Here is a 17127-nt window from a genome sequence, read left to right on the forward strand (position 1 = left end):
ATAACCGAACTGATATCAAATTACACCATCCATTACAAAGCGGAATAAGAAAATTACAACATGGTCATATGACCAATACTTACATAATAGCCTCGAAGGGCCTAACTAAACATCAGAGTAGCATCATCACTTCAGCAGCGCGGTACCCAAGTCATCTGCCATAACCCTACGAGCAGCGGGCGGGAAGACGTTCCTAGCTCGCATAGACGTCACCAACTCCTTCTTCATCCGTCGTGTTCCTCCAAGTCTGGCCAAGTAAATAGCCAGGGACAAAGCCGTGAGTACATTTGGAATTGTACTCGCAAACCATCAAGAAAGGTACTTTGCAAGAGTGCAAGATAACAAGTGCTAATCTACGATGACAAGAGGGAAGAGCTAATTTCACTAGTGGAAATAGCAGGGGGAAGATAATCAGTTTCTCTTGTGGATATAGTATGTGGAAGAGACATAGTTTCTCTCGTGGATAAAGCATGCACAAGAGCGTCAGTTTCTCTTGTGGATATAGCATGCCGGCATCTCAAGTGATGCGGACACTATGGTGTTTTAGGGACAACTAGCTAACCTTCTAGGAGGAAAGGTAGCATGCCGCCATCTCAATTGATGGGGACGCTTAGGAAGTTCTAAGACATATCCATATCTTTATTGGAGATGTTGTAGCATAAGTCCATCTCAGTTGATGGAAATGCTAGAGGATTCCTATGACATACCTGTATCTTTATTGAAGAAGATACTTCAAAAGATACTTATAACATCTCTATATCTTTGCTAAGGAAGAGTTCCTCTTCAAGAAACATTTAGGAAAGAGTTCCCCACTTAGCCTCCATTTTTCCACGACCATCTCCATATGGTCAACACACGCCCTTTTTCCGTACCCTTCCGGTACCCATAAACACAACACTTCCTTTGCAACTCATTTGTTCAAAAACAAAACGCAAGCCCCGGTTAAGTATGGCTATCTCAACTTGTCCATGACCGCGGACGCGGCTATTCGAATAGATTTGACTCTGCAGAGTTTGCACACTTTCCCCACAACTATCCGGATACCTATCGTGTGGGCATCATCCCCGCATAACAACATATGCCACGACGGATACCCGGACATAACCTTTCGCCCATCTCCACTGGCACGAGTCATACCCTGCGGGCTTACCCCTTCCCGGCACCCCGACAGCATACCTCCTTTTGAGCGTATCTCCGGCGCCATGACAGAAGACCCTCAGTAATCGTCCGGCTATCAGTTAAGACAGTGTATTGCCTCCTCCAGAGCGCAACCCGGCGTCGGAGGTCGTCGTGACCCTCCATAGAAAGTTGTGAAGGGTGCTCCTGCCAGCTTCAACAAACTACGGGCTAAGCCCCGTCCCACACCAGGGTAGTGTGGTTGCGCGATAAAAAGTTGGGACAGCGAACACTTATACGCAGTGCTCCTTTGAAAAACATTTTACCCACACTTCCTTTGTTTACCAACAAACCACCATATTTCTCCGAACAACCTTGTTCAAACATTTGCTCTTCCAAAAACCGTCTCTCGGGTAGAGTTAACTTACCCAAGGTTTTCCTAAAACATTTACAACAAGGTAAGCCTTGAGGGGTTCCCAACCTAAAGTTTCATGAGTTGAACTACTATTGCACTACGGCCGAGATGAGAGTCATCACGCCATAGATGGTGTGAAAAGGAGTAATGGAGTGGATCATACTTGCTTAGGGTAAGCATGTACCATAACCACACAAGGAGGATTATACTTTCAGATTTGTGGTGCTAAATATACAACTTAGATAGTGGAGTATCACTATCCAACATACTCTCCAAAGGGTACACGGCATACTCTTCTCAAGTTGAGAATACACCAAGATCATGACATTGATACCTCTATACTACAAAAGTGGGGGGTGTGGTGTAAGTCATTATCTTGAGATGGAACATGCTCAAGTCGAGCATACAAGATAACCAAGAGGAATAGCACGGCCATGATACCATGCATCCCATAATCACAAAGACAATAGTGGGGTATCACCACTAGGGAGTACCCCACTTGCAATCACACATAGATGACATAAATAGAGAGAATAACACACATAGAATTAAGGTGCTTTGGACATCAACAAATGACATCCAACTAGACACCGAATCAAAGATCAAAAGATGGCTTGCCTTGGCTTATTTGTCCCTGGACTTCTTCAACTTCATCAATATAAGAATCCCGCCAATATAAATAAAATCCTTGTCCGAACCACTTCTTCTTCTTCTCCGGAATCGTTCGCATCTATCGTCGGAAAAATATAAAAGGAACACAATCAATCATATTGCACCAACAAGACAACGTTCAACAATCAACAACTAACCATGCAGCCAAGGTACAAGGTACTAAGGACTTATAGATACCGCAAAACAACTTTGAGAGTTTTAATTTAGAAAACCCCATTTATTTACCTAGTAAAGGTATGAGAGTATCACAACTTAGCAATTGCCTCTCTCGGTATCACCATGGCACAAGCTAAGTACCCACTGGTAGATAACATCATAAAGAGGACAAGAGCATTAGTTTGGCATCACAAACATTCTCAACATAATTTCAAACATTTTTGGAAAAGTAGAAATCAGCTTTCCTAATTTAATTTGCTCACTTAACACTATAAAAAAATAGGAAGCAAACCATATACCACATCATTTGAAAACTTAAGCAAAACAAAAGAGTTAAAGTTAGGTTGCAGAGGTTTTGTTTTGCAAGCATGAAACAAAGGTTGCCCATCTCTACTAAAAAGAGTTGGTCAAGGGTTTTAAATGAACCGAAAAGTTTTGCTTCAACAAAGCATGTCATACATATACATTACTAACAGCAACAAATATGTATGAACAGAGACTAATAATATTTTTCCTAGATGGCCAGTACTAATACAAGACTAACCCAATTGGAATCACCCAAAAATATTAAACCTACAATTTTAGGAATTTCTTTGAATATGACTGTACAGAAAACAAGATCTGTAAGCCATAAATCGTAGAAAAATCCTAAAAATATGAGGCCACTTGCATTTGAAAGGTAATTAAACAGAGATGCATACCCAATTGAATTTGGGTTCAAATTGTTTCTGAAACTCTCACAAATGGATTGACAAGTTTACTGCATGTCTGTACCATTTGCTTTCTCACTGGAGTTACACAACAGATAAATGTTTGAAACTTGTTGGAGATGATTAAGAAAACATTCAGTAATCCTACAGAAGTGGAATCACTCAATTAGGTTCAAAAATGGATTTTTGATGAATTAAAATCTAACAGCCATGTCTGCAGAACACACAGAACAGGTTTAATTCACCACAAATCGTACATAAATCATAAAAATATGAGGTCTGCTGCATCTGAAAGGTATTGAACAGGTGGTTCTTACCCAGTTGGTTTCATTCAAAAATTCGTCTCCAAGCTCCTGGTTTAATTCGACAAAGTCAGATCTGACCAGATCTTGATCTGTGAGCCATTTCAGTTTCAGGAGGTCAATCGAAGTGAAACCACCGCCAAAATGAAGTTATTGGAGAGGGGTTTCACCCACAGTTTAGTTTGCTCAAAAAGGTTTGGTAAAACGGGAGAAATCTAACAAACAGTGATTTTGCATGTTTACAGAACTTTATTTACCATACAAAATCCGTAACGAATTTGAGGATGAGACCAACGCCAAGTTGTAGATCTTTTCAATACCTATCTGCAGAACTTTGAACTACTTGATTTGGATCTGCACACGAGATTTGACGGATTTTACAAGATCGTACCAGAATCTGAAACAGCAAGAAAGCAGAAATTACAGCAAGTTTTTGGACGAACTTTGCTCAAGAACTTTAGATCTGAGGATTGCTCAACCTTCTCCATGCTTGGACCAACATGCACCTGCATCAAGATCCAATATTAGCAATGGAGGAAGAAGAAGAGGAGATTAAACCATCTAGGGTTGGGGAGAAGATGGAGGGGGAGGCTCTCATGGTGAGGATGAGCTTGAGGGAGGAAGGAGCTGCATCTTGGTGAGCTTTCCATGGCCATGGCCGGCCATGGAGCTTGGGAGGAGCAGCAGCTCGTGGGGAAGTGGAGGAGAAGAGTGTGAGGGAGTGGAGAGTGAGAAAAAATGAAGCAAAGGGGAGAAGTGGCCGGCCAAGGGCCAATTTATAGAGGGAGAGTGGTGGCTGCCTCCTTTTTTTGATTGGCCAAGGAAGGTGGCTGCCCATTTAATTGTTGGGGTAGTTGGGAGGCAAGGCTTGTGGAGGAAGGAAAAGAAGAGGAAGGGCTGGCCGAAAATCTTGCCATGGCCGGCCCCTTTCTTGCCAAGCTCAAGTGAACAATGTGAGAGAGAGGTACAACATCAATGTGTATAGTCCAAGGCATGATGTTGAGAAGATAATGTCAATGAGTGACTTTGATAATGGTAAAAATAGGAGTAAATACATATAGATAAAAAAGGAGTATGAAGGTGACATGTGCCATGAGAATAACTTCCACCACTTTGGTTGAGACCAACCTATGAAGAAGATAATTCCCGAGGTATAGTTGATTAATAGAAGTTTTTATTTGAATTCAAGATTGAAAAGATTGGGATTGACCACATGCAACAATGCATGAGAATGCCAAGGTAGATGGGATGGTGATGGTGGCTTAGTCAATGATAGAGCAAGATTAAGAGAGATGGTGAGTGAAGTATTCATATACTCACAAGGATGAATATATTGACATAAATCATCAATTCCTGAGGTCAAGGTGATGATGGAAAAGAATAGATGATTGAGATGGGTATGATGAAATATAAGTTGTTATTCAAATAAGAGGTCAATTGGGAGTGATTTGAAAGTATCAAATGATCATCCCTTTGATCAAGAATTGGAGGATGGGGAAAATACAATGTGATAGATCAGAGGTGTGCATAAGATGTGCAAGAGTTGCCATTTGAAAAAGAGTTTAATTGAAAGGTATGGGACACACCTCAATTGTCTAGAGACAATTGGGAATGAACTCAAGTGAAATGGAATTTTTAAGATGTTGAGAGAAAACTAGTTGGAACATAGGAGTTCAAAATATTCTACTTACTTTCTCAAGTAAAGTAGAGTTTTTCTCAAATGTAAAAATAAGCAAGAGGAAAACAAGAAATGGTGTAGATACCATAAACAAGCTTTCTGTTAAAAAGGAAAGCAAAATAGAGAGTAATGTTTTAGAAATCAGTACTTGGTAGAAATGGGATGAAAAACAAAACCCATTTCAGTTCTTTGTCTTGTTTGAAGAAATATCTTGAAAAGATTTAATAAAACTAGAAGTAGTTTGGTGATCAAAACTAGAGAAGGAAAACAATAGGGTTTTTGAGGAGGAAAACTAATTTATGGAGGGGTGTTCTCAAGGGTAGATGGTGGCTACAAAATGTACCCATCATTCCCACTCTTGGTTTTGTGAAGATTAAACTTGGATAAAAATAAAAACAAGAGGTAAAAGAGGAAGAAGTGATCTGGTGCTGGAACATGGGATAGGATACCAGATAAAGTTGAATATATGAGTTGCAAGGATTGACTGAGACATGCAGGACGTGGAGGTCGAAGAGGGTATTGCATAGATGGGATCCATGCATTGAGATCAACAATAACAGTTGTGGGTGCTTAGAGATCAATTGCCAAGGTCTGGACATTTTAAGCCTGTCAACACAGATGGTCGACATGGCCTCATAACCAACAAGGATGAGTGGGTATAAGAGAGGGGTGTAGCTAGGGGTAGATGATCCCAAGTTTTGAACTAAGGATGATTGAGCTATCTTGTACCACAAGGAGAAACGTCAAGATGGCACACTCATGTTGTCATCAGGAGAGAGGTTTGATGTAGTAAGAAGGAAAACAACATTTCCTAAGTCACACATGTGTTTTATTAGGTGAGTTGTTCATTTTGCCACTAGGAGTGTTGTTCTTTGAGGTAGCTCAAGACAAAACTCAACAAGCAAATCAAGAAAATTCATCTACCAACAGATCAAGGCAATTCATCATAACCAACAGATCAAGGCAATTCATCTTAATTAGTCTAAAGAAAAAGTTTTTGTTCCCCCTAATTTTTACATTAAGGACAAATAAACAAGGTTGCAAAAGTGGGGCGTTACAGATTCTTCCACCCTTAAAATAATCTCGTCCCGAGATTACTGAGCGTGGAACTAGAGGGGTTGTAATGCTTAACGAAAGTTAGACTCCATCCTTCTGTAGATGCACCATTGTAGAGAAGGTCGTTGCTTCATCTTCTAGCAGACATGATGGATTCCTGCCGATGGCGAGCTTCATGAAGAGGTTGACTACTCCATGTAGATGTTAGACTTGTAGCTTCTTATCAATCCTAGCGGAGCTCACGACTTCAGAAATTTGGTGCACTCCAATGGTGCCTTAGCAGGGTTGAAAACTTTTTAGAGTTAGCTTAAATTTAGTGGAAGACGACGTCTTCCACCCTTAAAATTGTCCACCGGGGTCTTTGAAAACTCTAAGCTTCGGCCACGGGTCTTGTCGGGCGCTTTTTGAAGAAGTCATTGATCTCCCGTCTTGAGTCGAACATCTTCAGAGGGCGTTGTGTAGTCCACGGCTTCAAGAGGGGTTAGTGCATCCTACGTTTCCAAAGGTGTGTTAGAAAGGTTTAAAATGTTAAGGTTAGCTCCAACTTTTAGTGGAAGACGAAGTCTTCCACCCTTAAGATTTTTCATCGGACTTTCGGAAAAACTTATAGCTTCTGCCTTGCAGTCCTGTCGGGGGCTTCTGAAGGAGTCATCGATCTTCCGTACTCAGTTGAAGAACCTTCAGGGGCGACGTGCAGACCACAACTTCAAGGGGCACTCACGGAGTTAACTAAACCATAGGGGGCGCGCAGAGAGTTAGTAAGTTGATGAAACGCCTGGTTGGTACCCATATGAAGCAGCAACAGGGGTCGTCGAAGACAATCTTCAGCTTGAGGGTCGGTGCTGACTTCAGTAACAACTAAGAAGTTAGAGGGTAAACTACGCCTAAAGTCATGAGTCTTGGAGTATCTTCAGGAGCTTCACTTGATGAGGACCTGATGAACCATGTGATGTAGCTTGGCTTCGACGCTATTGTCATCTCAGCTTGTTAGATAGCGTGTTAGGGGTGGTTTCAAGAAGGTATCCTTGAGGTTAGTGCGGTTATGCTCTAAGGTTAGACCAAATTAGTATGTCTTCTCGCCGAGGTGCAGTCACTCTTGAAGGTAGGGGCTTCTGCTTCGTTGGCATGGTAGAGTCGCTCCAGCTGATCGTGAAAGAAAGTTAGCATAGGTAGGGGTCTGGGTTAGTTTTCCTGATGGTTGAAAATCAACTGTTAACGGGTTTAGAGTTAGAGTCTTCCGTTAGCCTATCCAACTAACTAGCAGTTAGCAATACATCGGCGGGGCAAACTTTAATCCTATCATAGCATGTGACACTCATACAATCATAACCAGAGACAAAATACCACTAACAGAGGCTACTGGTATTTTTCCTAGATGCACATTAACAAAACAAGATCAACACAGTTGGAATCATCCAAAATTATTTATTTCTCAATTTTTGCGACTCAAAATACTAACCAGAAACAGTGATCAAGCTTTATTTATTAAAAATCGCACAAAAATCCTAAAAATACAAGGTCAGTGGCATCTGAAAGATAATTTCATACTGGTTCTAGTGCAATTGGAATCACATCAATCGGAGCTACCAAACTATTTTTATTAGCAAAACAGTACACTGGCAGGTTTCCATTTTTAATTTCTGTTTTACAAACTTCAAACAATTAAAAAGGGCGGGAACTTCTAAGTAGCAAGACACACATGCACACAGCAAACAGATACAAACACTCAAGGCAGCACACTAGGGAACTACAAGCAATCATCAAACCAGACATGGTACTCCAAGTACCCAGAAATTCCTAATGCGTGGGTTTATCTCAATCAAAGCGATTGAGTTTGTCCTATCCATCCTATTGGTTTGGGGCTGGTCACATATGTCGACGTCTTCATATCGTCAGCATTAGCTTCAACTTGGATCCTTGTAGCAGTTGGTAGTGAAGGGGCCGGGTGTTGAGTCGTTGATGTTGAGGCGGAGGAGAAAACTGTGCAGTCTTCTGTTGTAGACATCTCGGGGACGTGAGGTCTTCAGAGGGGTAGTTGTTGAGGTGCTCCCGAAGTCGATACCTTCTCGTGGCTGGCCTAAAAATTACTAGTCAAGAAACTGAGGACTTGATCCCTGATGACTGCAAAAGTGCGAGTCCAAAGAGGAACAAGGTCAGCTCCTCAACATAATTTGGTGACAACCAAAGAAATTTTTCTTTTTATCCCTCCGCATACGGCTATGTCGGCATCCAATCTTCAATAGCTGCTGTTGGAGATACGTGAGACTTCATAAAAGGTTAATCCATCTTCGACTTCGAGTCTCCGGGTATGAGTTGGGGAAATCGTCCAATATGTAGGTTTGAAGTGGATGAGACAATAGAGTAAGAATTTTCAAACCTTCTTATAAAGCGGAGAGATAAGAATTTAGAAGTTTTGAGGAAATAAGAGGAGTAGAAGCTATACTTCCGATTAAAGAAACAATTTGTTTCATAAATAGTTTTTCCCAAGTAATTGTTTTCCTAACTAACGTCCATGCTAACTAGGGTCTCCTACAGTCAGGATAGCTCTGATACCAGCTCTGTGGGGACCCCGGACTAGCTGTCCGAAATTCCCTATTATGTATACAGTTCACGATCCCATGATCAGTGCGCCGTGAACACATAACCGAACTGATATCAAATTACACCATCCATTACAAAGCGGAATAAGAAAATTACAACATGGTCATATGACCAATACTTACATAATAGCCTCGAAGGGCCTAACTAAACATCAGAGTAGCATCATCACTTCAGCGACCTTGTACCCAAGTCATCTGCCATAACCCTACAGGCAACTGACTGGGAAGACGTTCCTAGCTCGCATAGACGTCGCCAACTCCTTCTTCATCCGTCGTGTTCCTCCAAGTCTGGCCAAGTAAATAGCCAGGGACAAAGCCGTGAGTACATTTGGAATTGTACTCGCAAACCATCAAGAAAGGTACTTTGCAAGAGTGCAAGATAACAAGTGCTAATCTACGATGACAAGAGGGAAGAGCTAATTTCACTAGTGGAAATAGCAGGGGGAAGATAATCAGTTTCTCTTGTGGATATAGTATGTGGAAGAGACATAGTTTCTCTCGTGGATAAAGCATGCACAAGAGCGTCAGTTTCTCTTGTGGATATAGCATGCCGGCATCTCAAGTGATGCGGACACTATGGTGTTTTAGGGACAACTAGCTAACCTTCTAGGAGGAAAGGTAGCATGCCGCCATCTCAATTGATGGGGACGCTTAGGAAGTTCTAAGACATATCCATATCTTTATTGGAGATGTTGTAGCATAAGTCCATCTCAGTTGATGGAAATGCTAGAGGATTCCTATGACATACCTGTATCTTTATTGAAGAAGATACTTCAAAAGATACTTATAACATCTCTATATCTTTGCTAAGGAAGAGTTCCTCTTCAAGAAACATTTAGGAAAGAGTTCCCCACTTAGCCTCCATTTTTCCACGACCATCTCCATATGGTCAACACACGCCCTTTTTCCGTACCCTTCCGGTACCCATAAACACAACACTTCCTTTGCAACTCATTTGTTCAAAAACAAAACGCAAGCCCCAGTTAAGTATGGCTATCTCAACTTGTCCATGACCGCGGACGCGGCTATTCGAATAGATTTGACTCTGCAGAGTTTGCACACTTTCCCCACAACTATCCGGATACCTATCGTGTGGGCATCATCCCCGCATAACAACATATGCCACGACGGATACCCGGACATAACCTTTCGCCCATCTCCACTGGCACGAGTCCTTCCCTGCGGGCTTACCCCTTCCCGGCACCCCGACAGCATACCTCCTTTTGAGCGTATCTCCGGCGCCATGACAGAAGACCCTCAGTAATCGTCCGGCTATCAGTTAAGACAGTGTATTGCCTCCTCCAGAGCGCAACCCGGCGTCGGAGGTCGTCGTGACCCTCCCTAGAAAGTTGTGAAGGGTGCTCCTGCCAGCTTCAACAAACTACGGGCTAAGCCCCGTCCCACACCAGGGTAGTGTGGTTGCGCGATAAAAAGTTGGGACGGCGAACACTTATACGCAGTGCTCCTTTGAAAAACATTTTACCCACACTTCCTTTGTTTACCAACAAACCACCATATTTCTCCGAACAACCTTGTTCAAACATTTGCTCTTCCAAAAACCGTCTCTCGGGTAGAGTTAACTTACCCAAGGTTTTCCTAAAACATTTACAACAAGGTAAGCCTTGAGGGGTTCCCAACCTAAAGTTTCATGAGTTGAACTACTATTGCACTACGGCCGAGATGAGAGTCATCACGCCATAGATGGTGTGAAAAGGAGTAATGGAGTGGATCATACTTGCTTAGGGTAAGCATGTACCATAACCACACAAGGATGATTATACTTTCAGATTTGTGGTGCTAAATATACAACTTAGATAGTGGAGTATCACTATCCAACATACTCTCCAAAGGGTACACGGCATACTCTTCTCAAGTTGAGAATACACCAAGATCATGACATTGATACCTCTATACTACAAAAGTGGGGGGTGTGGTGTAAGTCATTATCTTGAGATGGAACATGCTCAAGTCGAGCATACAAGATAACCAAGAGGAATAGCACGGCCATGATACCATGCATCCCATAATCACAAAGACAATAGTGGGGTATCACCACTAGGGAGTACCCCACTTGCAATCACACATAGATGACATAAATAGAGAGAATAACACACATAGAATTAAGGTGCTTTGGACATCAACAAATGACATCCAACTAGACACCGAATCAAAGATCAAAAGATGGCTTGCCTTGGCTTATTTGTCCCTGGACTTCTTCAACTTCATCAATATAAGAATCCCGCCAATATAAATAAAATCCTTGTCCGAACCACTTCTTCTTCTTCTCCGGAATCGTTCGCATCTATCGTCGGAAAAATATAAAAGGAACACAATCAATCATATTGCACCAACAAGACAACATTCAACAATCAACAACTAACCATGCAGCCAAGGTACAAGGTACTAAGGACTTATAGATACCACAAAACAACTTTGAGAGTTTTAATTTAGAAAACCCCATTTATTTACCTAGTAAAGGTATGAGAGTATCACAACTTAGCAATTGCCTCTCTCGGTATCACCATGGCACAAGCTAAGTACCCACTGGTAGATAACATCATAAAGAGGACAAGAGCATTAGTTTGGCATCACAAACATTCTCAACATAATTTCAAACATTTTTGGAAAAGTAGAAATCAGCTTTCCTAATTTAATTTGCTCACTTAACACTATAAAAAAATAGGAAGCAAACCATATACCACATCATTTGAAAACTTAAGCAAAACAAAAGAGTTAAAGTTAGGTTGCAGAGGTTTTGTTTTGCAAGCATGAAACAAAGGTTGCCCATCTCTACTAAAAAGAGTTGGTCAAGGGTTTTAAATGAACCGAAAAGTTTTGCTTCAACAAAGCATGTCACACATATACATTACTAACAGCAACAAATATGTATGAACAGAGACTAATAATATTTTTCCTAGATGGCCAGTACTAATACAAGACTAACCCAATTGGAATCACCCAAAAATATTAAACCTACAATTTTAGGAATTTCTTTGAATATGACTGTACAGAAAACAAGATCTGTAAGCCATAAATCGTAGAAAAATCCTAAAAATATGAGGCCACTTGCATTTGAAAGGTAATTAAACAGAGATGCATACCCAATTGAATTTGGGTTCAAATTGTTTCTGAAACTCTCACAAATGGATTGACAAGTTTACTGCATGTCTGTACCATTTGCTTTCTCACTGGAGTTACACAACAGATAAATGTTTGAAACTTGTTGGAGATGATTAAGAAAACATTCAGTAATCCTACAGAAGTGGAATCACTCAATTAAGTTCAAAAATGGATTTTTGATGAATTAAAATCTAACAGCCATGTCTGCAGAACACACAGAACAGGTTTAATTCACCACAAATCGTACATAAATCATAAAAATATGAGGTCTACTGCATCTGAAAGGTATTGAACAGGTGGTTCTTACCCAGTTGGTTTCATTCAAAAATTCGTCTCCAAGCTCCTGGTTTAATTCGACAAAGTCAGATCTGACCAGATCTTGATCTGTGAGCCATTTCAGTTTCAGGAGGTCAATCGAAGTGAAACCACCGCCAAAATGAAGTTATTGGAGAGGGCTTTCACCCACAGTTTAGTTTGCTCAAAAAGGTTTGGTAAAACGGGAGAAATCTAACAAACAGTGATTTTGCATGTTTGCAGAACTTTATTTACCATACAAAATCCGTAACGAATTTGAGGATGAGACCAACGCCAAGTTGTAGATCTTTTCAATACCTATCTGCAGAACTTTGAACTACTCGATTTGGATCTGCACACGAGATTTGACGGATTTTACAAGATCGTACCAGAATCTGAAACAGCAAGAAAGCAGAAATTACAGCAAGTTTTTGGACGAACTTTGCTCAAGAACTTCAGATCTGAGGATTGCTCAACCTTCTCCATGCTTGGACCAACATGCACCTGCATCAAGATCCAATATTAGCAATGGAGGAAGAAGAAGAGGAGATTAAACCATCTAGGGTTGGGGAGAAGATGGAGGGGGAGGCTCTCATGGTGAGGATGAGCTTGAGGGAGGAAGGAGCTGCATCTTGGTGAGCTTTCCATGGCCATGGCCGGCCATGGAGCTTGGGAGGAGCAGCAGCTCGTGGGGAAGTGGAGGATAAGAGTGTGAGGGAGTGGAGAGTGAGAAAAAATGAAGCAAAGGGGAGAAGTGGCCGGCCAAGGGCCAATTTATAGAGGGAGAGTGGTGGCTGCCTCCTTTTTTTGATTGGCCAAGGAAGGTGGCTGCCCATTTAATTGTTGGGGTAGTTGGGAGGCAAGGCTTGTGGAGGAAGGAAAAGAAGAGGAAGGGCTGGCCGAAAATCTTGCCATGGCCGGCCCCTTTCTTGCCAAGCTCAAGTGAACAATGTGAGAGAGAGGTACAACATCAATGTGTATAGTCCAAGGCATGATGTTGAGAAGATAATGTCAATGAGTGACTTTGATAATGGTAAAAATAGGAGTAAATACATATAGATAAAAAAGGAGTATGAAGGTGACATGTGCCATGAGAATAACTTCCACCACTTTGGTTGAGACCAACCTATGAAGAAGATAATTCCCGAGGTATAGTTGATTAATAGAAGTTTTTATTTGAATTCAAGATTGAAAAGATTGGGATTGACCACATGCAACAATGCATGAGAATGCCAAGGTAGATGGGATGGTGATGGTGGCTTAGTCAATGATAGAGCAAGATTAAGAGAGATGGTGAGTGAAGTATTCATATACTCACAAGGATGAATATATTGACATAAATCATCAATTCCTGAGGTCAAGGTGATGATGGAAAAGAATAGATGATTGAGATGGGTATGATGAAATATAAGTTGTTATTCAAATAAGAGGTCAATTGGGAGTGATTTGAAAGTATCAAATGATCATCCCTTTGATCAAGAATTGGAGGATGGGGAAAATACAATGTGATAGATCAGAGGTGTGCATAAGATGTGCAAGAGTTGCCATTTGAAAAAGAGTTTAATTGAAAGGTATGGGACACACCTCAATTGTCTAGAGACAATTGGGAATGAACTCAAGTGAAATGGAATTTTGAAGATGTTGAGAGAAAACTAGTTGGAACATAGGAGTTCAAAATATTCTACTTACTTTCTCAAGTAAAGTAGAGTTTTTCTCAAATGTAAAAATAAGCAAGAGGAAAACAAGAAATGGTGTAGATACCATAAACAAGCTTTCTGTTAAAAAGGAAAGCAAAATAGAGAGTAATGTTTTAGAAATCAGTACTTGGTAGAAATGGGATGAAAAACAAAACCCATTTCAGTTCTTTGTCTTGTTTGAAGAAATATCTTGAAAAGATTTAATAAAACTAGAAGTAGTTTGGTGATCAAAACTAGAGAAGGAAAACAATAGGGTTTTTGAGGAGGAAAACTAATTTATGGAGGGGTGTTCTCAAGGGTAGATGGTGGCTACAAAATGTACCCATCATTCCCACTCTTGGTTTTGTGAAGATTAAACTTGGATAAAAATAAAAACAAGAGGTAAAAGAGGAAGAAGTGATCTGGTGCTGGAACATGGGATAGGATACCAGATAAAGTTGAATATATGAGTTGCAAGGATTGACTGAGACATGCAGGACGTGGAGGTCGAAGAGGGTATTGCATAGATGGGATCCATGCATTGAGATCAACAATAACAGTTGTGGGTGCTTAGAGATCAATTGCCAAGGTCTGGACATTTTAAGCCTGTCAACACAGATGGTCGACATGGCCTCATAACCAACAAGGATGAGTGGGTATAAGAGAGGGGTGTAGCTAGGGGTAGATGATCCCAAGTTTTGAACTAAGGATGATTGAGCTATCTTGTACCACAAGGAGAAACGTCAAGATGGCACACTCATGTTGTCATCAGGAGAGAGGTTTGATGTAGTAAGAAGGAAAACAACATTTCCTAAGTCACACATGTGTTTTATTAGGTGAGTTGTTCATTTTGCCACTAGGAGTGTTGTTCTTTGAGGTAGCTCAAGACAAAACTCAACAAGCAAATCAAGAAAATTCATCTACCAACAGATCAAGGCAATTCATCATAACCAACAGATCAAGGCAATTCATCTTAATTAATCTAAAGAAAAAGTTTTTGTTCCCCCTAATTTTTGCATTAAGGACAAATAAACAAGGTTGCAAAAGTGGGGCGTTACATATTCTCTCCTCCATGTACTTCAATACAATGATCTCATGAGCTGCCTTACATGATTGAGATTCATCTGATGTAATCGGTGTTGTGTTTGTTGGGATCCGATGGATGATACATTATGATTAGTCTATCTATAAAGTTTGTGAAGTTATTGTTGCTGCAATCTTGTTATGCTTAATGCTTGTCACTAGGGCCCGAGTGGCATGATCTTAGATTTGAGCTCTATACTTATTGCTTAGATTGTATCTACAAGTTGTATGCACATGTCACTGTCCGGAACCAAAGGTCCCGAAGTGACAGAAATCGGGACAACTGGAGGGGATGGCGGTGATGTGAGGGACACATGTTTTCACGGAGTGTTAATGCTTTGCTCCGGTACTCTATTAAAAGGATTACCTTAATATCCAGTAGTTTCCCTTGAGGCCCGGCTGCCACCGGCTGGTAGGACAAAAGATGTTGTGCAAGTTTCTCATTGCGAGCACGTACGACTATAATTGGAAAACATGCCTACATAATTAATAATCTGGATGTTCTATCTTAATGCTTTGATTCCTATCAATTGCCCAACTGTAATTTGTTCACCCAACACTTGTCACTTATTGGAGAGTTGCCACTAGTGTAGATCGCTGGGAACCCCGGTCCATCTCTTACCATCATATACTCGTTCTATATGTCATTGGAAGTAGTATCAACTATTTTCTGGTGCCATCGCCTCTGTGTTACTATTACTGCTGCTGTGTTACTTTTACTATTGCTCTCATATTACTGCTACTTTCACATCACTCCTGTTACTAGTGCTTTTCCAGGTGCAGCTGAATTGACAACTCAGTTGTTAAGGCTTATAAGTATTCCTTACCTCCCCTTGTGTCGAATCAATAAATTGGGTTATACTACCCTCGAAGACTATCGCGATCCCCTATACTTGTGGGTCATCAAGACTGTTTTCTGGCGCCGTTGCCGGGGAGGCATAGCTCTACTCATAAGTTCACCTGGGGAGTACACTCTACCTCTCTCTGTTTTATTTTATTTTGTTTTGCTTAGTTTATTTGTGCTTAGTTTATTTCTGTCTAGTATTATTTTGCATAGTTTACTTTTGCTTAGTTTATTTTTGTCTTGTTTTATTTGTCTCATATACCCAAAAATCCATAAAAATTTGAAAAACCAAAAAATTAAAAACTGCTATTATGGGAGAACCTACAACCTACTTGGAGCTCATAGAATGTTATAATAATTATAGAGAATCAAGAACTGGTAAAATAATGAGTGCTATGATAGAAAAATTGAATACAATGGCTAGAATCTTGCTTAGACGCCATGATATAAACTGTTGCTCTCAACAGGATACTAAACATCTTAAATTTCAATGTGGCTTTAGTGAGGAATTTTTAATTAAGAACTATAATCGGAATTGCTATATTCATTATGGGTTCGAAGAGGTAGAACAATTTGTCTTATTTATGGGAGCCTCCGAGATAGAATCCTTCATGGTTGAGAATTATGAAACCTGTGCTATTTGTAAGGACCTTAAAGATTATGTCTCTACTATCCTTAATTCTTGCATAGAATGCTACAGTGGTAATCCTTATATCATTGATTATAAAGAGAGACTCATTAATGCACAAGAATGCACTCACAATTTGCAGGAACCGGTGGAAGAAGAAATTGATGAACCTGAAAGCTCATTGGATGAAAAAGAGGAGGAAATTGATGAACCTGAAAGCTCATTGGATGAAAAAGAAGAGGAGAGCGACGAACAAAAGGGGGAAGAATGGATTAGCTACCCATGCCAACCTTCTAATGAGAGTAACTCTTTATCTCTTACACTATTTGATTGTCCTCCATGCTTACCGAAAGAGGTTGAATGTTATGCTCCTGTGGATTCTCTTGAAATATTCCCTATGAGTAAAACTTGTGAGAATAATTATGCTACTGTTATTTATGATAATCCATGCTACTTTGATAAATCTTATGATAATGCTTTGTTTGTGCCTGATGTCGAAATGCATGGTACTAAAGAATTTTGCTTAGCAAATGTTTATGATAAAGCTCTAGATGATGGTCCTATGTTACTTGATACTATTAATTGTACTACTAATGAAAATGGGATTGGAGAGTCCTTGACTTATTCTATGAGTCCCATATCTCTTGAGATTGATCAACTACCTTGTTATATTATTAATAAAAGTAAATTTGAAATTTTTTATTCCACTATTCTTTAACTTGATAAAAATTATGTGTTTGGAAATCATGAGAAGCATGCTGCATGTGATAGTTATAT

The 17127-nt window shown here is 40.4% G+C and overlaps 2 long non-coding RNA genes across 2 annotated transcripts; both read right to left on the reverse strand.

Moving 5' to 3' along the window:
• Positions 1-2114: 2114 nt before the first annotated feature.
• On the reverse strand, positions 2115-4079 carry LOC139837606 (uncharacterized). Its single transcript, XR_011754162.1, has 4 exons — positions 3851-4079; positions 3629-3768; positions 3387-3463; positions 2115-2261 (listed from the first exon to the last, which is right to left on the reverse strand). It is a non-coding gene; the product is annotated as an uncharacterized lncRNA (long non-coding RNA).
• Positions 4080-10864: 6785 nt separating this feature from the next.
• LOC127342757 (uncharacterized) lies at positions 10865-12842 on the reverse strand. Its single transcript, XR_007876865.2, has 4 exons — positions 12561-12842; positions 12375-12471; positions 12133-12209; positions 10865-11007 (listed from the first exon to the last, which is right to left on the reverse strand). It is a non-coding gene; the product is annotated as an uncharacterized lncRNA (long non-coding RNA).
• Positions 12843-17127: the final 4285 nt, after the last annotated feature.

This window comes from Lolium perenne, chromosome 3, assembly GCF_019359855.2.
Source record: "Lolium perenne isolate Kyuss_39 chromosome 3, Kyuss_2.0, whole genome shotgun sequence".
Taxonomy (NCBI): Eukaryota; Viridiplantae; Streptophyta; class Magnoliopsida; order Poales; family Poaceae; genus Lolium; species Lolium perenne.